General features: G+C 34.3%; 1 pseudogene across 1 annotated transcript; it reads right to left on the reverse strand.

The window, feature by feature from the left end:
* Positions 1 to 1,884: 1,884 nt before the first annotated feature.
* LOC143563954 (G-type lectin S-receptor-like serine/threonine-protein kinase At4g27290) lies at positions 1,885 to 21,787 on the reverse strand (annotated as a pseudogene). Its single transcript, XR_013140753.1, has 9 exons — positions 21,650 to 21,787; positions 10,185 to 11,302; positions 7,990 to 8,186; positions 7,736 to 7,873; positions 7,491 to 7,648; positions 4,063 to 4,273; positions 3,755 to 3,992; positions 3,531 to 3,685; positions 1,885 to 2,209 (listed from the first exon to the last, which is right to left on the reverse strand). The product of XR_013140753.1 is annotated as a G-type lectin S-receptor-like serine/threonine-protein kinase At4g27290 (transcript).
* Positions 21,788 to 23,843: the final 2,056 nt, after the last annotated feature.

Raw genomic sequence — 23,843 nt, forward strand, 5'->3', positions numbered from 1 at the left:
TCAATGAAGTCGTCCAAGTCGTTCAAGCTGAAGGAAGATTTTAATTTCGGCATTTCTGTGCAATAATTTATCAAGTTATTTTCGAGAAAGCGAAATCCTAAGGGTTCTATGAAATTCCTAGGATATTTACTAGAAGACATACTTTCAGAAGACCTCGCGGCAATTGTGCTGGTGTCGCCTATTTCTCCTTCAAACCGAAATTCACTTTCTTGTGCCGGAATTTTGAACAAAGCTTTAAGCCTTCGATTCGTATCTTTCCTATACCTTACCAAATCCTCAAAAACAACTGCAAAAAAGAAGATATATTAATACAAACTCTTTGCAAAAAGAAATTCTATCCTAAGGATTTCCTACCCTTATGAACCCATTCAGTAGGCAAGTTTACTCCATCGGGAATTGAGTCACAGCGTACAAAGAAGAATTTCTTCCTCCAACCATGGTCATTAGCAGACACTTTGGGGACCATGTAGAGGCGGATGGTTTTGGATTGGAGGCAATAACGGTGAGATCCGTGTGTGCGAAGGTTATAGGTTGCGGCTATCTCAGGGATACCTATGGAAAGTTCATGGGTTCTATTCAAACGATCTATTGTAGATAAGACTCTCCACACCATTGGCATGACTTGGGAGTAGGAGAAGCCGGTAATATGGAAAAACTCCTTAATGAGCGGGGAAAATGGATACGAGAGGCCGATTGAAAAAGGGTAATAGAAAAAACAAACCCAGGTTTTGGATGAAAAGTCAGCTTTGGCTTTGGGGTCGTATGGTCTAATGATGGCCTTAGGGGGTAGCAAGCCAGAATTTTTTAGAAATCTAATGTCGAGATCGTTAAAAAGACACTGATCCTCATCAGTAGCAGGGATGTGACCTTGATCGATGAAATCCTCAGAGGTTGTGAAAGAGTAAGGGTTGAGCGATCGAGGGGTTCTTTTTCTCATTGTTGTTCGAATTAAACAAGAAGCTTCAGAAAATTAAAAGATAAGAAAGAGAGAAACTGACCTGATTATGAAGCGATGAAGAGATTATTGTGATTTTTGAGATTTGGGATGGATTTATTTTAACCTAAGAGGACGGTTATAGGGTTACCTCAATTCGCGTGCCTGTCCTTTCAAGTCGCAGAGATATTTTCCAGTTTAAAACTTATAATTTTTACAGCTGCCACGCGCTAACTGTAGAAATTGGGGGCAAATGTTGGGAGCAAACTTTTTATCCTCGAGATTGATCATGACTTAAGGATTTCAACCTATCCTGCCGATGCAAGTATTCTAAGGATTACACTTTGTTAATTCAATTGTCCTTATTTTTGTTTGTTTTGCAGATAAGACCACGTGTTTAATGTGATAATAAGAACGTGGGTTTGTAACGGCTTCGTCAACTCGAACGTGGGAACAAACAGATAGTGTAGGACTCAGTCTAAGGTTTATTCCGGATTTCTCGGAATTTCAGTTGTATACTTTTGTTTATTTAAACGAGCTGATATGATCATTTTGTACACACACTTCACATACTTAGCTATCAACACTCATTGTAACACTTAGTATACGATCTATTATCAGCTCCACCACTTGTAATCACCCTTTTTGCTATTAATAAATAGACGATGTTAGTTTTCACCGTCCGGGGGTTTTTTGTGCCGGAAATCTCAAGATCAAGGGCTTTTTCCCTCGAAATCAAATCATTGTGTTCACCTTATTTTCGATCAAGCACTCAACCTCACATACGAATTTGATCACAAAATTACTTTGTTAATTTTTAACCGAAACAGTAATCATTTTATTTTGCGGGTTTATTCATCATTCTCAATTCTTTGTAATCTCTCTACATATAAAGATGATTCGTATAATCACTGAACATATATGAACAAACTTATTTAGTCACATCATTTGAGTTCACGTTTAAGTTATATCATCTGCCATCCAACATTGTTATGCTTAGTTCGTTGTTAGAACTAATTCCATATGAGCTTGAAGATTGCACACTCTCTTGCATATATTCTCCAACATAAAAACCGGGTTCTTTGGGTGAAGGTAATGTGCCCTCACCTCCCAACATTAGGATCACAGAAGTCATAGTAGGTCTATCTTCTGGGTGACGTTGAACACACAACAAACCAACATGGATAGATCGTAAAATCTGATACATATTGACTGATTCACCTAGACACTTAGCAACCAACTCCGTTGATCTGCCTTCAATATGTAGTCCCATGCCTATCAACATCAACATACACACTTATATTTGGTATTTCACGATGGCAAATTGCATTAAAAGAGTAAACCACTTTCGGGTCCTTTTAAACAATTAACTTTAATTTACTCAAAGCTATGTCGGTGTTGGGTTACGGCTCCGTAACAAAGCCCAAAACACTAAATTTGTTAATAACCAAATACAAAAAATTAAGTTGTTAAAAAAACAAGCGTCATGGTGACGAAACAACGTGAATACTTTCAGGTATAGCCATATGGAACCTAAAGTAAACAAAAAAAAATGTTAAAAAAAAATGTTTCAACAGTCAAATACAACAAATTAACATATTAAAAATATCGTGAAGAAAATAAATTTACGCATTGCGGTGTCGGCTAACCGAGGTGAGTTTTTCCTGAATCGATAGAGTCCACACAAAATAATAAAAAAACACGGGATGGGTTGCGAACTGACACGAAATCTTTCGGTATGGCTTTACGACACATAAAGTAAACCCACACTTTGTGGTGATAAACCGACACAAAATTCCCGTAATTGAATAACATATAAAATGTATTAACCTAGAAAATGGTATTAAATAAAAGCAAATATAAAAATTTATATAAAACTAAAAGTAAAAGATAAAAAGAGTAATTTGGGCAACCATGTGTCACCAAATGAACTAATCATATCATTTTTGACAAAATCTTTTGAAATTTATCTTATGTATTGTGTTTTCTTATAATGTTCATTTAAGATATAATTTTGGTTTTTGTAATTTTAATTTTTCTATATTTTCTACTTTTTAACAGTTTATAATATTTAACAAACACCTAAAACTTCATATTTGTTTCATCATTTTATCTAGATTTAAAATATAACTTTGTTTAAAATTACATTGTATACAAAATAAAGTTTTTTTCTTTTTCTTTTTCTTTTTATTTTTTTTATTTTTTTTATATTACATCACTCTATTTTGCATACAACTCGTTATTAAATAAATATTCCATTTAAAATGCATACAAAAATATATATTACTTTAAATATTTTATTTTAGTTGAAGGCCAAGATAGTTAAAAAAAATAAGATTTTTAATCAAATACAAATGAAATTAATGTGATAATTGTAAGAATCAAGTAGATTAATTATATATATACAGGTAGAGTAATTATGTAATTAGTTACTCTATGATCTGATTATATAATTAGTCTACTTGATTCTCACAATTAACACATTAATTTCATTTATACATTAACTTTTCCTAAAAAAAATAATCCCTTCTAAGCTTTTATACTATTTGCACTTCTAAATTTACTATTTGAACTTCTAATATTACAGGGACCAAACTTACATGCCCAATAAGGTTATTGGAGTGTTTTCCGTGGGCAAATCCTCTATTTTTCACCCCACATGCAACTTCCAGCACCACTACGCCAAAACTATATACGTCTGATTTTGCTGAAAAGATACCATCTCCAGCATACTCTGGCGCCATGTAGCCACTATGAGAAATCAAAACGTAAGTTAATAACAAAATAAAGGGAAATGAAGTTAGGGTAGATGAGTCTCACTATGTTCCAACCACTCTGTTTGTGTTTGCTTCTAACTCCTTTCCTCCAAAGGTTCTAGCTGTGCCAAAATCTGAAATCTTTGGGTTCATATCAATGTCAAGCAAAATATTGCTAGCTTTGAGATCTCTATGTATGATTCTAAGCCGAGAATCTTGGTGAAGATAAAGAAGTCCGCGAGCAATTCCACTGATAATGTGGTAGCGTGCCGGCCAATCAAGGAGTTCGCTTTGGGATTCATCTACGATAGTTTGAACTTTAGTTAGTTTTGATACGTTCCTAACTTCTTTTTTATTTATTATTTTATTTACCAAATATGAAGGAATCAAGGCCTTTGTTTGGCATGTATTCATATATCAACATCTTTTCGGCTCCCTCTATACAACACCCTAGAAGCTTAACAAGATTGTGATGTTGTAGTTTAGATATCGAGATGACTTCATTCTTGAACTCGTGAAGTACTTGAGTGGATGTTTTGGATAGTCGCTTCACTGCTATTTCTTGACCGTCTTCTAGTACACCCTAAAACGTAAGGATTTTAAAAATAGTATATATGCACGCATCATCAAATATTGCACCTTATATGACTTGTTTCATTTTGCTTATTTCTACTATTATCGTTTGGCAAATCGTAATACCCACTTTTGACAACAAAAACACAAGAAAACGAAAAGGAATTCATATCAAACGTGCTTTGGTTAATCTATTGTTACCGATTAGTCCACAACCACTATGTATTTAGCAATAATCATGGGTCATCATGCGAGTTGTTGTCAACGTTGATTAATTTTTATTTTTTTTCCAAAATAAAACAAGATTTATGAAACGAAGGTTATGAGAGAGATGATTTTTCAAACAGCATTTCATATTCATTTTATATAAATAAACTTTTACGTCGAAATAGAAGACAAACGGCCATTATATATATTCTCTAATCTCCTTTTATGTCCAACTAAGAATCATCTTCATAGTAACACATGAACTATAGGTTCTATAATGTTATCGCGTCTTGATCTATTTGATATTAAAATATTTGTGTGATATGTTGGAAGTTTTATGTGAAAGTGTGTGAATGAAGTCTTAATAAGAAAGTGGTGAAAGTTGTCCCACATTATAGTGAGAACAATATAAAGAGTGATATATAAGGTACAACCTTTACCACTCATTTGAATTTTTATGATATGTTTTACCACAAGTCCTACCCCCGTGCAGGGGAGAGAGTTGCAAATTTGAGTTTTAGGACTAGAAATTCTTCGAACTCGTGCGTGCCCGCACGTCCCGCGAACACGAGTGCAACTCCAAAAACCCGGGACCAATACAGAATACTAAATTTATCGATGAAGATTTGTTTGTCATCGCTAACTTAGTTATTCTGAACTCCCAAGTTTTCGCTGATCAAAACAATTACTATTTGTTAGTTTGTACTAATAATTAATTATCACACAACTTTCTATCAACAATGCAAATCCCGGGTGTTGCTCCTTGGACGTCGCTAAGGCAATGCCCTCAAAGAATTAACCCTGGTCACTAGGGGTCTTCGAGCCATTGTAACACCGAATTCGTTGATGCTAGAAATGACAATAGTCTTAATCAAGTGTATATTGCACCTTCTAACTTGTATCAATATTTGTTATTATGATTTCACTTTGAACTTAAGTAAATTAAACTAAGGGCGGACGGGGCGGTGCGTGGTGGCCTCCCCGTCACGCGTGATGAGGTAGGCAACACCGCCGATGCTCCCATGGTCACGCGAAAATATCAAATTTGCGTGATGGCCATCACGCTTGGTGGGGGTGTTTTCCAAGAAGAAATAGTCGTTGGGGGGGGGGTCAATGTAGCCGTTGGACTTGGAAAAATAAAAAAACAAATTAAAACCAAACACAATAAACATTATAAATATATCTTCAAAACATACACAAATCCAACTCAAATCCAACTCAAAATCTTCTATTACACACACCATTTTTAACATATCAAATGGAGGGTTCTAAGAAACGTGGGTCGGGTTCAAAGAAAACCCAAACCCGACCAAAGGTTCGACAAAATCTAGGCAAACCGACGAGATTTCGCTTACAAGACGAACCCGACACAAACCAACCTCCCGAACAACAACCTTATTATCCCCAACCTTTTCAACCGTTCCAAAACCAACAACAACCTTCCCAACAACAAAGTTATTATCAACCGTCCCAAAACCAATCGTATGAAAACCGACCTTTTAATCCCCCTTTTTCTACCCAAAATTACCCAAATAATGCTTTTCAAACTTTTGGATCTCAACCGTCTCAAATGTTTGGCTCTCAACCGTCTCAATTGTTTGGCTCTCAACCGTCTTAAATGTCCGTCGATCCCCTAGACAATAGCGATGTTATACATCAATTTGCAAGTGCTTTTCGTCACGATGTGCAAACTTTGGATGAAGATGAATCCGAGGATGAGGAGCCGCATCAAAGAGGTGCTCGGCGTTGGTTGCCTGATGAGGAGGTCGCCTTGACCAAGGCTTATTTACATTGCCCCGAATAAAAATATACACTCAAACCAACAAAAAAAAGACGCGTTATGGAAACGTATTAAAGAACATTTCTCGCAACTTCCCGGCGCAACCGAACGAAACAAGGATCAAATGATTGGCAAGTGGGGAGATTTGAATCAAAAAATGTCAAAATTTAACGCTTGTTACGTCCAAGAGGTAACTATTTTAGTTTATTTATTTTATAATCTAGTACTTTATTATTACAATTTGTTATAAATATATTTTTTCTAAATGTTTTGTAGACCCGAACTCCACAAAGCGGAGCGAGCGAGGCGACTATGATAACGAACGCTTTGCGCGAATATGTCTCAGTTTACAAATGTAAGGATTTTCCCCACTTGGATGCGTGGCAGATTGCGAGACGTCACGCGAAGTGGGTACCGATTCCGTTGGTCGATTTGAACGGACCAACGGCTCCAAGGAAGAAAGGATCTTGTTCAAAAATATCAAAAACTTCCGAGTCCGGGGACTACACGACGTCAACCGGCGGCTTGTCATGCAACATGCCGAACATGAACTTGAACGAAGAACCCGAAGACAATCCCGACGAAGACATACCCACACCCACACGGCCGAAAAGTGGGGAACCGTCAAGACTTGAAAAGGAAGCGGTGGCCGAAAACTTCGCCGAATACAAGTCGGCTAAGATGGAGGAAATGGCCGAGACGAAAGAGCGAAAGAAAGAGGCTCATCTTTTAAAAATGAAGCGTGAGGAGGCGTATATCAACCATTTGAATGAAAAACAAAAAAACGCCGATCTTCAAATCCTCCTACAACCACACGACCATCTTGATGAACCCGTTAAATCGCTCCTACTTCAACGAAAACACGAGATATGCGACAAGTGGGGTTGGGAAGGGCCGTAGTTTTTTTTGTCGGTTTTTTTAATTTAGTTGTCTTTGTTTAATGTAATTTTGTTTTATTTTTTAGTTAATGTAAAATATTGTTTTCTTTTTATTTAATTTAGTATTTATTAAAAAAATTATCACACACCATCACACCACACCACCACCCCTAGTAAAAAACCATCACATGTGATGGATTTGGGGTTGGTGATGTGACACCATTTGATTGGGTGGGGTGTGTGATGAGTGATCACACCACATCCACCACCCCTCCCCCCTAAGTTAAAATAACTTGTTAATACTAAATTCATCAATACTTACGCCACATTTAATAAAGGGAGGTGATAAACTCATAGAATACCTTGTAAACCGGGCCAAAACCACCTTCTCCGAGTTTGTTGTTCATTGAGAAGTTGTTTGTAGCTTTAAGTAATGTAGACAAGCTAAAGAGTGGTAGCTCTAGATCTTCTTCACCACTTCTATCTTCATGATCATTTTCAAACTCATTATTCGATGACCCTGTTAATATACATTCTGGGAAATATTAGCAGTTTTCGATGAACCAACACATTCATAAGTATAGAAATACATGCTTAAACTTCATACCTTGTTGATGTTGCTTCTTCTTATTGAAACGATAAATTAAGCATATTGAAACTAGGATGACCAAAACCACAAACGATACGGAGACTATAACCCGCAGTCTTATTCTTGCACTTGAGCTTTTCCTATTTTCTATCGAGTCTGTGCAAAAACAAAATATCCAGATGTTGCTTGTTTGTGTTAATATTATTAAAAGTTATATACAAAAAGTTAATTTTTATTTTTTAAATTAAAACAAAACTTGTGTTTATATTTACCTAACTCCGAGAGTGGCATCCGTATATAAAGAGTGTCCCCATTTTCAGAAAACTTTCTGATATCAATTAGATCACCAAACCATAGCAAACAACCACTCCCAGTCCCCGAGATATTCGAATTTGCGTAAGCACTACACGAACAATTGCTTTTACACATCTTCTCACATTCCTCAAGGGTCATGGTCTGGTTATACCATGTAACATCCCGAAATTTCTAAAGTAATATTTAATATATTATTTTGTCGGGTGAAATAAACGAGTTAGTGGAACGATAATAATAATAGCAAAATATGAAGACTTAGTAGGATAATTAGATGGGATTAGATAGGGACCAAAAGGAAATATGGGCCTTCGGTCCATGGGCTTAAGGGAGTATAAATACCCCCTTAAACCCCAATCCTTTCCATTCCATCCATTTATCCATCCTAATCTCTACACACCCCAAAACACACACACAACCCGAACCAAGATCCAAAGGCGAGGACCCGAGCTTGTTGGTGCTAGATCATTGTGACGAACCAAAGCAACAAGACCAGCTCTTGTTCGTAGTTTGACTCATTTACGGTACGTTTATATCGAGAACTTGTTCGTTTAGGTTGGGATTAGTATAGAAATGATAGATCTGTGTTTGTATGGTAAAAACGAATCCAACAAAGCTAAACTTACTGAAAATGGTTATGATTTGATGGGTTAATCGATTGATAAAAGAACCCGTAACCTTTATGCCTAAATCGCACCCTTTAAACATCGATGTTAGGTCGATTTGATGGTTGGGGTTTGTAGGCGCTGGTCAGACGATTCCATGAATACCTAAATCAAGTTATTTGGTTAAGAAACGAAGATGATTAAGGGATTTAAGCACGAACAGTAGCTGCAGCCGACAACTTCGCATGCAAAGCTAAGTTCGCCTGATGACAACTTCGCCTAAAGCTAAGTTCGCCTGATGACAACTTCGCCTAAAGCTAAGTTCGCTTAAGGTTCAACTTCGCCTAAAGCTAAGTTCGCCTAAGGTTTAACTTCGCCTAAAGCTAAGTTCGCCTAAGGTTTAACTTCGCCTAAAGTCGAGTTCGATTAGAAAATAAATTAAAAACCTAATGAAAAATGTGTTAAGACAGTTAACTTCGCCCAGGTCAGCTCGACCCCAGCCAGGGGCTCTGCCCCTTGGACCCTGCTAGGGGCTGCCGCCCCTAGACCCCGCTGCCAGGGGCGCTGCCCCTGGACCCCCGTTCGTTGTGGGTAGTAGTTAAGACTAGAAAGATGATATGAGTAGTGATAGTTAATTGATACGTATACTTGTTATACAGTCAGCCGTGCACAACTGAAGAAAGGGATTACGATTAACGGTGAACGTAACCGTGTTCAGGTGAGTTTCTAGCCCCATTTCCTTGTTATGTTTTCGGGGCTTGTGCATACTCGATGTGAAGTGTGAATACACTTACCTTAAGTGGTAAGTGTATGCTATAGATGTTATACGAGGTAGCTACTATATAATACTTGTTGGTGCGTGAACGATCTTCGGATATTGCACGCATCGCCAAGGATAGTGATTGCCAAGTAGTTATTAGTGTGTACGAATGCTATGATGTGACTTGCTTATTATGTAAATGATATGAAGCATGTTGTAGACAAGTAGAGGTAGAGCGTGTTAGAAGTGGCAAGAGTATAGTAAGAGTGTTAGTGGCATGACGATAGTATGTGGTAGGGTAAGCCTATACGTGACTACGTCATTAAAGTGGCAAAGTGGCATAACGTTATACGTTATTAAAGTGGCAAAGTGGCAAGGTGGTAGGTGTAAATAAGAGGCTAAGTGGTAAGGTAAGCAGGTTAGATAGTGGACTACGTGTCTTCGGATACGTATATGATGCAAGTAGTGGTTGTATGATAAGTTGCTTGATTAACTAGAACTCACTCAGCGTAGCTGACTTTTAGTATGCACGCAGGTGATCAGACCAAAGAACTAGCATGAGGATGGCACATGGCATGGATTGAACGGCTGGCATCTTAAGATGGAAGAAAAGATGTTTTAAATATAATGATTTGTTTTATAGTATCAAAGAAGAGATTGAATGTTTTGTAACGAATGCTTCAAGTAAACGTTTCCGCAAAAGTTTTAATTAACTCTGATTGCAAGAACTGTGTTTATGAGTAAATCCGACGCTAAAGTAGGGCTACCGGTTCGGGGCCTTACATACCATGACCTCTGAGTGTCGGGTAACTTCAAGTTAGAATATTTGTTGAACCCTTCCCCGGGTCCACAATCCAAATCGACGGTGCGTTGACACCCTTGTGACGAATCTGCAGCGCTCCACCGGTCAGGAAATTTGGGCTCAAACCCCTTCAAACATTCACAAATCGGGGAGTTGTCAATGTTGCACCTCCCATTTGGCCCACACACAGCGTAATGATCACATTGATCATTTTCTGGGCCAGAAACACGATCCAATCTTGTTTGCCATCATCCCATAACAAGCGCTGTAAACGACCATCCGGGTGTAACACCACCCGCATTAAAGTCAAATTATTTATAAGTTTAAATGAGAAGTAAACTTCTTGTTGACTAATAACAAAGGTGTAGTTGTAAATAGAGTTCGGTCTCAAATTAGGGAATCCGGTAAACCTGAGTCCATTCCATGAGCCTCCCCGAAATTTTATTATATCTGGACCCTCCGTTAGGACCAGTTGAGGATAACCTCTGGTATCAACCCAATAAGAATAGTTACCCGTAGCTGGATCGTCCTCCGATTTCCATGACTTGAAGCGCTTTTCAACCCCGGTAACCATATTCTTGCCATACTTCATTCCCTCAAGTAAAGTGTCTGTTATAAAGTCGAAACTTTGCCATATGGGATTTTCTTGATTAATCCTGTCACCTCTTCATAAATTATAAAGTTGCCTGTATCTAGAAGCCGACCAATCGGATTCCTCAAAGATGTCCCTGATGAGTTCCATAGGACCGTGCCCATAGTGGTGTCCCTTAGACTTAAAACTACCTGAATTGTGAGAGTTAGCTCACCCGAGGTATGGGCAAGTGGTGCATCCGGTTGGCTACCCATACAATGGTTCGGTACGCTCTTTTCTTGTACCAAATTTCAACGTAATGGTTCATGGAGTTCTCGGGGCTAAAGAAACCAAGTTTGAAGGTTTCTTGTGGCGAAATGATGGTATCATTATATTTAATGATTTGGTTTGGAGATATTGTGTCTGCACCAAAGGTAAAAGATATTGATACATAAAGCGGAACAAAGAAGCCCAAGATGAACTTGGTGTTAGTCACTCTTCTTTCCGCCATTAACGTATCAGTAATTAGCACACTCTTTCAATTCAGAATTAAGACCATTTTGATTCAGTTTGGAAAATTAAATGCAAAACTTCATTTTAGATGGTCCCGTGGAGTACCATTTACGCTTATAATATTATACTAGGTTTTTGTCCCGTGGGCGCCACGGGTGGAAATATAGAAATCGTCTAATAAACACATATTATTTCAAACGACAATATTTCCCGTCCTCGAAAGTAAGTTAATAGAACTTGTCTAAATTCGAAGGATAGACAAAGTCTATTAAATCAGATAATGGATATAATGAATTGTTAATTAGAAAATCATTGGAATTTGTACATTCACCTGTCGTCATTTGAACCCCCCCCCCCCCCAAACATTCCCTTCACCTATATCCAATAGTCAATTCGCAAATTATTTTATCTCTTTAACATGTAAGGATTGACATCTAACTGTGAGCCTCGTGTTTTTCTGATAGTTCAAGTACATTGTGCTTTTACAAGGTGTATGAAGAACTACTTGAATTGTAATTTAAAATAAACATGAAGAAAATTCTACGCAATTTAACTTTTTATTTAACAAAAGTATCATAAATTTTGTATCTACAACTCCCTAAATACTTCCTTGTATATAAGGTTTATACTTTAATTTGTAATTAATCAATTTAAAGGTCAAAATTAAATTAACTACGCAATTGATGAATATAAAGCAAGAAATTACCTTGTATTCAAATTTCACTGTCAAGCTCCTGATATGTAATTATAATAAAAAAAATAGTTTATAAAGTTTTTGATAAATAAAGTAAAAAACCTTATACAACAAACACCAAATACATTGAGGTTTTTACCTAACACCCGATTAGAGATTGAGAATGATGATAGTTTATATAGTCTTTTGATATCTTGTTTTCCATTAGTAAGATACTAATAATGTATTCATTTTATTAATACATACAAAAGGTGAATAAAATAATTTTTAGTGGTTTTTAAATAGTTAGTAGTAATTGAAGCTTACTATTGTATAATAGTATTATTCCTCCTAATCATTATACCTCCACATGGGGTGTCATCACCATAAAACTGCCTCAAAAAAGCTTTTAACAATCCTACAAAAGTCAATGATATAAATTTAAGTAAACATAATAAATATATTAAATATGAAAATATGTTATTAAGCTTTGTACCAAATGTTGTGAAACTGAATCTCTTAATTTCTTAAAAATAAAAAAAGTCAACACATTTTCCCATTTATATAGAGAATAATTAAAGATTTTAATTACAATTAATTCACAAACTGATGATTTTGCATAATTATGGTAAATTGAATGATATGTGGTTTTGGTAATTGAATGTGATTTTAATCCGGTTATTCTAATGATTTTGAATTTTGGGATATTTAATGATATTTAAAAAGTTAGTCTCACCATTTTTATTATAGAAAGTAATTAATTTTGATAAATGAATTTCATAAAGTAAATTAAGAAAACTATTAAATGATTTATCATAAAGTAAATTATCCTTTCTTTAGTAAACATCATTTTAATAAAGAAATATAGTATATACATAGGCTTAGTTAATTGTATCATATCCCGTATAATAAACATACTTTGAAGTTAGTTTATACATTTATTTTTAATTAGTTGACTCAAATAAAATTTTCAATTTCATATCCCGTCTCTAGTAAAAATTATTTTAATATATAAGCTTAACTAGTATACATTAAAAATTTATCAAGCTAAACAAAATTATATTCTATGCTTAATTATTTATGTTATTGTTAACTGGGTCTAATTTTAGATGTATAGGAATTGACAATTCATACCAGTTACCAAAATTCGTTTAATTGATATGATTAATTATATTAATGGTAATAAATATCAATTACTAACTTATTCTTGTACATTACTAATTTTATGCTCTAGCTTGAAATATGGTGTAGATTTAAACATATCAATTTTAATTATATTGTAATTAATCATGTTTAAAACATTATATCACCTAACCTAACTAAAGCACCTATTATAAGAATCTTTATAAAAACGTAAATACATTAATTAATTAAAAATAATAATTTATTGGTTACCTTAATTAAAACACGGTAATTAAAAAACTATAATAAAGACATATTAAATTGGTCAAATGTATTAAAGATTCTATAATGTACGTGAGCACCGGATTATTAACTATGTAACTTATTTTTGTAAGTGGTCAAGAATTCGAATTTCAAAATGGTTCAAATAAATAGTTTTTATTATTCAATTAAAGAATTTAGTTGAAATTGACATTAAATTCACAATAACTTGAAATATTTAGAAGAAACTAATAATTTTTTGATTTAATGGATGAATATTGAATAATTATGAAATGAGTTTATATTTATGGATGGTATTCAAAAAAATAAAAAGGGTTGAAAAAATTAGTCAAATTAGGAATGAGAATTATGTTTAAGTATGTAAATTTTATTTAAACCTATTCAATATAAATGGTCAAATTGAGACAAATCGTTAATTTATTCAAATTGTTGTTATTTAAACCTATTCAATATAATCAAATATGTAAATGTTATTTAAACCTATTCAATATAATTGGACTTTGACAAACAACAATACAAGATTGATTATCTTACTATAGATAATTTAATGTATTATAGAATAATCAACTAAATTTCATTTCGGTACTATATAATAATCAATTAAATAACATAAATTGTGAAAAATAAATAAATACATGAATACTAACATAAATATAAATAAATATTAAAAAAAAATAAAAGACATCTTATCAAACAATTCTCAATCCATGAAATTAGCTATACCAAGTTGAGAACAATAACTTGAAATGATAAAATTAAATATTAATATTAATATCACATAATAAATATATTACAAATTATGGAAGATTTGAATCATGTGAAAAAATGTAAAATTGATGTTATAACTTACAACCGAAAAATTTGAATCGCGTTACCGGAAAAACGAAATAGTGAAGATCTCCATTGAATCTTCATTTTGAAATATAACCTAAAAAGATTATAAGAAAAAAACATATAAATATTAATATAAATACAAACAAAAATGGAAAATTATCAGTTTAATCTTGGATTTTTATATAGAATCTAAAGATATTATAACAAAGTAATATAAAAATTAAAATAAATATAAAACCTTACCAGAAAACCGTAATAACTTCAACATATTAATTAAATCTTAGATTTTGTTCTACAACCTAAAGAGATTATAAAAAAATTATATAGCAATTAAAATAAATATAAAACATTACCGGAAATCCTACCGAAAACAATAGAACCTTATCAGAAATACGTATAACAAAATTGGCCATTACCGGAATATAGGAGACGGTTGAGGAATAAGCCAAGAGAGAGAGGGAGAGAGAGAGAGAGAGAGATTAAAATGGTTAGGGATTGTTGGCTACACTCATTGTTAAGAACATTCAATTGGTTCAACATGGTGATATTTGTTGGCTCCATCTTGCTAGTGGTGAAAATTTTTAAAAAACAAAAAAATCATTTAGGAACAATAACACTTTTAAGCAAAATAATGAATAAGAAAATGGAAGATATAAAAACAACAAAAAGTAAAAACCTTGGCACAAGCTTATCGTTTTTACCAAAGAGGCTTTGATGGTGTAAGAATTAGCTTATCAAATGTACGTATTTATACGAAATGAATTATGGTAGACTAAATTATAGAAGGAAGGTATACAGGTAATTGATTAAAAACATAAATTTAGGAAATTTCAAAAATTTTCAAAAAAGTTATAGTAAGTACGAATAGAAGGGAAATCGTAATTAATGGATTTTCAAATTTTGAATTTTGTAAAATGCAATGTTACATAATTAGATTAGTATAAATGTAATATTATTTAATCTAAATGTTGACTATATTTAAACATAGGGAAATAAAGTAATTATTGTAAAAATATAAGTTACTAATTATATTATTTACAATAATATAATTAATCATCAATTATAACACCATATATTATGTAATGTAATTCATATAAGGTGTGAAAATAAAAGTTACTAATTTTGTTATATACATGTAACTCAATTGTTAATTAGTAAATCGTAATTATAAGTCAATGTTTACAATAATAAGTCAATGGGCCAATGGGTCAACAATGGATTTGTAACACAATTGTTATTGTTAAACAATAATAAGTCAACGGATTTGTATTATAATTGTTAAAACTTAATGACCGTAATTAAGTCAATGGATCAATGGGTCAACATCCATAAATATGGTAAAACTTAATGATTGTTAATTAATTCAAATTTACACCATAATTAATACAATAATTAATTCATATTTACAAATTAATTACATTCAAAGAATATACAATAATTAATTCAAATTTACAAATTTCGTAATTAAATCATTTTCTTAATCAATTGGGTCATAATTTCTAAATTTAACATGAATGGTACAAACCTTTACAACTTTATGAATTTGATAATTTTAAATAAATATAATATTTTAACAAAATTTTAATATTTTAAATCGGTAATATCTCTATCTTATATATATATATATATATATTATCCGTAATCTCTATATTAAATCCGTAATCTCTTCTATTGATGAAATATCAAATAATTATCTAAATTATATATTATATATTATCTAAAAAATAAACAAAGGTGGTGAATGAAATCAACCAACAATTATAAAATATTCAAAATGAAATTTTGAATATTTGATTTTACAAACTATAGCTACGATTTTAAAATATTACATTAATTAGAATATTCAAAATGAAAAATTAAGCATTAAATGAAAGATGAAAGATAATATTTTAATAGCATTGATAAATATTATTTTAATATATTATTGATTTATTTTATTAAGATGAAAATTAGAGAAGCCATTGATATACATGGAAAGTATGAGAATCAACCAATAGAAAGGGAGAAATGAACTTAAAGCTTATTGTTTTAATAGTATAGTTAGATTTTTATAAGATCAAATAAAATACATGTGTTTTTTTCCCATGGAAAATCACCCAACACCTCTTTTGAAAATCGAGCTAATATTTTGTTTAGCAACAATTTTGGCCATATATATAACGAAAAACAAATATAATAATGTTTAAAAGAACTTGATGAGCTATTTACGCCCTGTTTGTCGTAAGGCTTGTTAAGACTACTGAGCACACAATACATATTAGAGAGTCCCGAGGTCAAGTACTACCATAATTTGGTTATGAACGTTCCTTTTGACATATTAAGGCATGTCGGGTTTTGCTTTGTTAAAAAATAAGCACTTATGAATAAAATGTTATGACTACAAGATCAATCAACGCAATTTATAAAAGAAAACGTGTCTTGACAACCAGCCCGCGTTTACACCATTTGAATTTAATACTTTTGGTTTTCTTACAGCTGACAGTGTAGAGTTACTTAATTGCTAAGTGCAACGGGTTATGCATAGTAATGTTATGACTCAAAGATCAAGCAATATAATTTATAATTAAAAGGCACGATCTTGCAATCTAAAAGGAGGCTACCGACGCAACTTATTGCTCATGTACCTTTTATTTCAATGTAAAAGAAAATATAAATTTTTGTAGCTTTAAGATTTAAATACTAAAAGAAAATAAATTTTCCACCCTTAATTTAAATTTTCACACTATGTTACATTATATGTTTTTAATCTTACAAATGAATTACATTCTCTCTTCAAATGTTAAAACAAGTTTAAGGAAAGTGTTACTTAAGTAAATGTGTATGTATGCATGGGAGAATTATGTGGAGTCGGGAAACCTCTTCATAAAAAGGACTGAAATGTTTGCCGAATTGCCAATACACCGTATTTAAATTTTGAGACCAACAAACCCAATAAGGATTTCAATATCACAAATTCACAGTTGTCGTATTTATTTTGTAATTTGTACAAAAACTCTTCACCCAGATCATATTCAAATGTTGATTTGCCATATTTACAAGATATGAAGGTTTCCATTTACAGATTTGGAATATGCTATGATCAATTACCATTTGTAGCAGGTTTAATTTACACACACATAATCGTCCTAATTCCTGGTCGTGAATTGCTCAAGTTGACGGCAATTTCATAGAATAGTAACAAAATTTCAAAAGTATTCAAATTGTGTTACCCAAGTTTAAAAAATGTTCCAATTAAATCACTTAATTTTTAAATTTATTAAAGGGATACTGGTTTTAAATACCCTTAACTTTGACCAATTGGTAGATAACACTCCCAACTTACGGAATGTTCCCCAGCATTCCCAACTTTTAACATATGTTCTTCTGGCACTCCCGGAGTAACGAAACACTAACTTCGTTAGTGTTTGGGGTAAAAAATATCATTTTCCAAAGTTCAAGGGATAAAATCAAAATTATGTTTATTATATATTTCACATCTTTCTCCACCCAACCACCACTCCCTCTTCCCTGTCACCACCGCCACTGCAGCCACCAACCACCACTGCCACTACAGCCACAAACCACCACCACCGGCAGCCACCAACCACCATACTAATCTTGATCTTTAATTTCCAGTTGTTGAGCAATTTAATTTCCAACAAAAACCCCAATTTCAAAATACAAAAAACAGAGATGATGATGGCGATGTTGTTCGTGTGTGTGTGTGTGGCGGAGATGGTGATGGCGGTGCACTAATCGTAAAAGCAAAGAGAAACACGGGGTCGGCTGAAGATGGTGATGATAGCAGGGCGGTGGTAAGGTAAGATGGTGACCTCAGATCTGGTAGCGAGGGTAAGTACGACGATGGTGGTGACAGATTCTTTCGTCATGGTCTTTGATGGCGTTGGTGGTTGTTGGCAGGGAGGTGGGGTGGTGGTGGTGGCAGGGAAGAGGGGTGGTGGTGGTTGGGTAGATAAAGATGTGAAATATATAATAAATACAATTTTGATTTTATCCCTTAAAATTTGAAAAATTACATTTTTACCCCAAACACTAACGAAGTTAGTGTTTCGTTACTCCGGGAGTGTCAGAAGAAAATATGTTAAAAGTTGGGAGTGTTGGTGAACATTTCGTAAATTGGAGTGTTATCTACCAATGTGTCAAAGTTGAGAATATTTAAAACTAATATCCCTTTATAAAATTAAAGTTTTAATATGTTTTTTTTTCATTTTAATTTCTTTTATGTTTCACATGAAATATTTTTATCTTTTTTTTAAGTTGACGTTGAGTTATTTTTATCTTTTTTTAAGTTGACGTTGAGTGTTGACGTGAATTTTAATTTTTATTTTTTAAAATTTAATAAAATTAATGTTTTTTAAAATTTAACTACATATATTGCAAATTCCGACTCCCATATTTTATCTCCCATTGTTTTCTTAACGAACAAAAAAATCGGTAAGGCTCGAGTTGAAGATTTAGTAACCCAATTTGTGAAAAATTTGCATGTGTAACCTAATCATAACACTTTAAAACTTGATTGTAATCGTTTTGTTTAATTAATATATTTGATATTATAGTTGAAAAAAAAAAACTTTATTATTATATAACATTTTTCCACCAATGAAAATTTGTATGGTGGATTTTTTCAAAATATTATCCTTGCAAATTAGTGATCGATGATCACCGACTCACGTACTCGTCACAAACTGTGCACAATGACAAGCGACTGCAAAGTCTAAGAAGAAATCATACTCGAAATCGCATCATAAAATCATTAAGAATTGTTCTTCGGAAACACGTTCCCGCAACGCAAATAACGACTAGAGCTGGACTTACCACGTTGGATACACTTAAGTGTCAGCTATACTCATTTCCCTTACAGTGACTAATAACTGGCTTCCCTAGTTATGCATTTTAGTTGGCGTATTTGATTTTTCACGTCAAAAGAACGCATAAACTCACGATTCATTATGGCATGAATCAAAAAGGAATTTAATATTGAATAAGGGTTCAGATAAGGTTCAGATATATGTGGGTTATTTATTTGTGTTTGTTTATGATAACTATTAGTCGTCTATTAGTGGTAAAAATCTTTTTAAGAAAGTCTTATTTGTAACTGACCCAAATCTACCAAAATTCGATGTGTGTTTGGAATCAAAATCCGTAAAATCTTATAGACGGGCATCTAAGTGTGACATCTCATGGTCAAAAGTCATGACATTTTGTTTGATAATTACGGAAAAATCTTGTGTTTAATCTAATCACTTCTGTATATACCGCGACAAAAGTGGGTTATTCATCGAGGGCCCATCATCTCGGATGAAGTGAACCGTCGTCATCGTCTCATAAAACAATCGATGTGTGTTTGTTATCAAGATCCCGGTCAATTATTATCTAAACATATTTCGTTTTATATTTCTTTAACATCACCCTTTTAAGTACGTGTTTAAACATTAACCACAAATGCAAAACGTATACCCTTCACCGTACGTCAACAACTACTCACCAAATGAGCAAAAAGGGCCCAATGGTCCTCTATATCAAACTAGTGAATTTTAGACTTTTAGTCAGCCGTGGAAATTTGAAGTCAAAGGATTGAATGATGGTGTAAGCACTTGTGGTTTAGGCTATCAAGTTTTAAAGCATTCATAACACATTTATGGCGCCACTCATAAAATAAATAAATAACTAAATAAAACAAAACATTTATGGCCTTTCAGAACTTCCGAGAAAAAAATGTGACATGGTCTTGCAATCATTATTCAGTTTCAAAGCAGAATAGTAGGTGTGTAATTAACTCGTGTAATGTTTGGGTTTTGTTTGAGTCAGCCCATTTCCTGTTTATTGCAATGCAAATATGAGTAGATGCCAAGTAATACAAAACAAATTAAAAAGAGAAAAAAGAAAAAAGATAATTAGTTACTCACATTCATTTGAAACTTTTTTGTATTTTTGTATTATTATTATTATTATTATTATTATTATTTTTGTAAATTTATCTTTTTCTATTCCTAGTTCACAAACTTGATCATGTATATATAGCTCAAATATAGAATAAACAAATGGTGATAATCAAAGAAGAAGCGGCTTGAAATAATAAACGTTTTTGAATTGAAGAGTTGGTAAACGGGTTCAAAAGGGGAATTCAATTTATTTTTAAATGCTAATAGTGAAAATCAAAACCCACATTTTAACATGTCGTGTTCGGGTTGACCTGTATTTTAATCAGGTCACGTTCGATTGACTTGTTTAAGAAAACAAGTTTGAATATGACTCATATTTTATGCATGAATAACCTCCATCTTGTTTCAAAAAGCCTCTTTAAATAACGGAGTTGTAAGGTCCAAGATGGATCTTTTAATTATGATATCAACGATCTAGGTGTTGGTGCGGAATTCCAATACTAGATGATTCAAGAACACAAAACACAAAACAAGTAGAACACCAAGAATTGCTTCAAAACACACGTATTATTATACGTCGGGTGCTTAAGCACAATGATTACACACACGTCTAGAACAACCCTTAGACGACACAAAAATAACTTCGATGAACAACCCTTGTACCCTATACAATGCATTCTATATATAGGGTGCTCAACCTACTAGCCCAACATAGCCCAAAGCCCACCGAGATCCAAAGGGATCTCGGTTAACATACGCAGCCCAAACAAAATAAACAAACTAAGTACAAACTAAATAACTAGGCCCAACAATCTCCCCATTGGTTTGTAGCTTGGTTCTCAATCATGCTCCATATAATCAATGTCAGCGTCTTTCAAAGCACCTGCCCAGAATTTGCACCTGATAATTGAAGCTGCCAAGCTTGGGCATTCTTTTGCAGCTGCTTAAAAAATCGGGTCAACAATTATCTGAAACGTGCTGAGCGTCTTGATGTCTTTTTCTCCAAGCTTTAGCAAATCTCTAGGATCAACAAATTTGTACTGCCATTTGCCCTTCTGCAAACGTATAACAACGGTGGCAGTCTCGCTATCCAGAATCTCATGTTATCCAGAGTACCATCTGGAATAGCTTTAGGCACAGGAATATGAGTGGCCTTCTTTGTAGCAGGCCACATAACGTTGACTATTGTTTTTCCTGTTTTTGGATCCACGACCCCCTTTGCTTTCTATAAGAACGATTATGCAGTTGGCATCTTCGGAAAGCCTTGATCAACTTGATTTCTCAGAAAGTTCTAGAAATCTCTACCACGTTTATCATTAGTTGGGTTGTGGAATGGAGAGTTTATCAGGTCACTAAGATCCACCTTAGTCCATGATCCAAAATCTGTCATCTTCTTATAGTACCCAGTGGCTCCGGACTTCCGCTTAACCCACTACATGTTCTTTTCAGCATCAAAACCCCATGCCACAACTCCAGAACGATCCCCATATTTATATGAAAAACCCTTTTGAAAAGTGACAACAAACCTTTTTGGGTGATCAGATGATTCAACATTTTGATTGGAGTTTTTCATTACCAGGAGCTTCCTCTGAACTCTATCTGACTTGTCTCTGGTGACTCGAGGGGCACACATGTACTGTTTCGGCTTCTCAGATTCATCTATGTTTTCAACTGAGCGAACAGTAGAGCTACCACCTTGATCAACGTTAGGCATCTTTGAAGTTACATCACTGCTGCTCTATAATTCATCTCCAAACTTCTGAACGAGTTTTTGTTGGAGGTTTAGATAAATAGCAGTTAATTCTCCCATGTTCAAGTTCAAAGGCTCGACGCTAAAGAGCTTGCACATCAACGGGAGCTTCTTCAATTACAACTCCTTTGCCTTTATCATGCAGATATCTTTCTTGCATGGCCAAAATCTGAGCAACCTTCTTGGAAACATTAGAGCTTGACTGACCCAAATTGGAAGGGCCAGAAGATCCAAAAGGAGCATCAGTGAATGGTATGTAAGCTTCATCAGTGTGTGGAATATCTGCCACAAAATCAAAAATCACTAGCAATGTCATCAAATATCTGATCTTGAATCTGTGGCTCTGCAGTGGATGAACTCGGTTCAACGTGAGTTTCTGGAACATGTGACTCAGGTTGGTGTGTTTGTTGCTGTAGGCTAGTGGTTTATGTTGTTGTTGGTGTGGTTGCTGTTTCAGTAACCAGCACGTCCGATCTCAGATCTTTCTTTCTCTGTTTCCGTGGAATGAGATCAGCTACTGGTTCCTCGGGAACATCATCTTCTTCATTTACAGCAATTGCTTGAGGAGGCTTCAGAGCAGTCGACTGTAATAATTCTTTGAAAGTCTCAAATTCACTTAATTGCTCAGCAGTCAGAGCAATATTGGTTTCACGATGTTCTGTCTCTTCATTTTTCATCATCAGAAATCTCAAAAGCTGCAGCAAGCCTTTGAACTGGCGACACGTGTTCATCTGCAACTTGAGCTACAACTGGCGCAACTTCTTTCTCAACAAATCTCCCAAAATTTTCCAGAGAATTGAGACCCTGATAGACGATCTTGGAGCCTTTCTTGGATTGTTTCATCAACCCAAAGGTGTTGGGTCTAATTGACTTCATATCTAAAGTATCAACTGATCTGACAAGGTCGGTGTAGTGAGAGTCAAAAATCATCTGCATAAATCTTGGATACATGAGGAACATCTCTTTCTTCTTCCCTTTCAGATTGCTCATCATTTCATTGAAAACAAACTTGGAATAGTTGTAATTCCAATCCATGATCAGAGCAACGATAGCAGACATCTGAGTATGGATTATCTCGTCAGATCCTCCCTTTCTTCCTGACACAAATGTGAAGAACGTGTGTATTAAAAACCTCCAGTATGGGTGGAATAACTTCTTGATTGCTGTAGGATAAGTACCCTCATAACCCATCCTGGTGAGGATCTCAGTGACAGCTGTAGTAGAATATTCCGTCGGGTAATCAGGTTGATCTCCAAATAGAAGTACCTCCCGAATGATGTCCTCTGTGATGACGACCGGCTTCTTCTGCACCTTGGAATCTATCGATACAACTCCACCTGGCCCTCTTGGATTGATTGAGGCATGGTTCCAAAAATCAGTGATCTTTTTCCTGCATATTACAGGGTTTTCTCGTAATGCGTGAGAAATCCTGCAAGTGTTGAGACCGACGATCATAGATTTGAACTCCTTGTGAGCCAATGGTGGATCAAATAAGTGTCCAACAATATTATGTGTATCCACAAACTTTAACGGAGTCAGATCAGCCATTACTGCACCAAACGAATCAAGTTAGTAAAAACAATCTTGACTATAGTTATATTTCAAAGAAGGTTAGTCAAGTTTTAAGACATGAGGGGCCAATGATGACAAAATCACATTTGGTGGACCATAAGAGAAAAAAATAATAAAATTATAAAAGAATTCGGTCCATCAACGAGTTCTCTGTCCAACAACGAAGTCAAAGTCAAATACAGATGGTTTTCGGTCAACGCCCAACGTATTCTGTCAAGATTGGCCGAGAACATGAGTTCTCGGTCAAGACCAGCGATTTCGGTCTATAAAAAATCAGCCGAGAACGTGTGTTCTCGGTCAAACCCCAAAGATCTCGGTCAACGAAAGTCAACCGAGAACCATGGGTTTTCGGTCTAACAGCTGGAGACAGAGAACCCTTTGGTTTCCTTCTTGAGGTATGTGCCATCTTCTTCAAAAACACCGAAATATCCATTAAACCTGCAACAAA

The sequence above is a fragment of the Bidens hawaiensis genome, unplaced genomic scaffold (genome assembly GCF_021521415.1).
Source record: "Bidens hawaiensis isolate Kalapana, Puna unplaced genomic scaffold, B.hawaiensis_p1.1 tig00021674_1, whole genome shotgun sequence".
NCBI lineage: Eukaryota > Viridiplantae > Streptophyta > Magnoliopsida > Asterales > Asteraceae > Bidens > Bidens hawaiensis.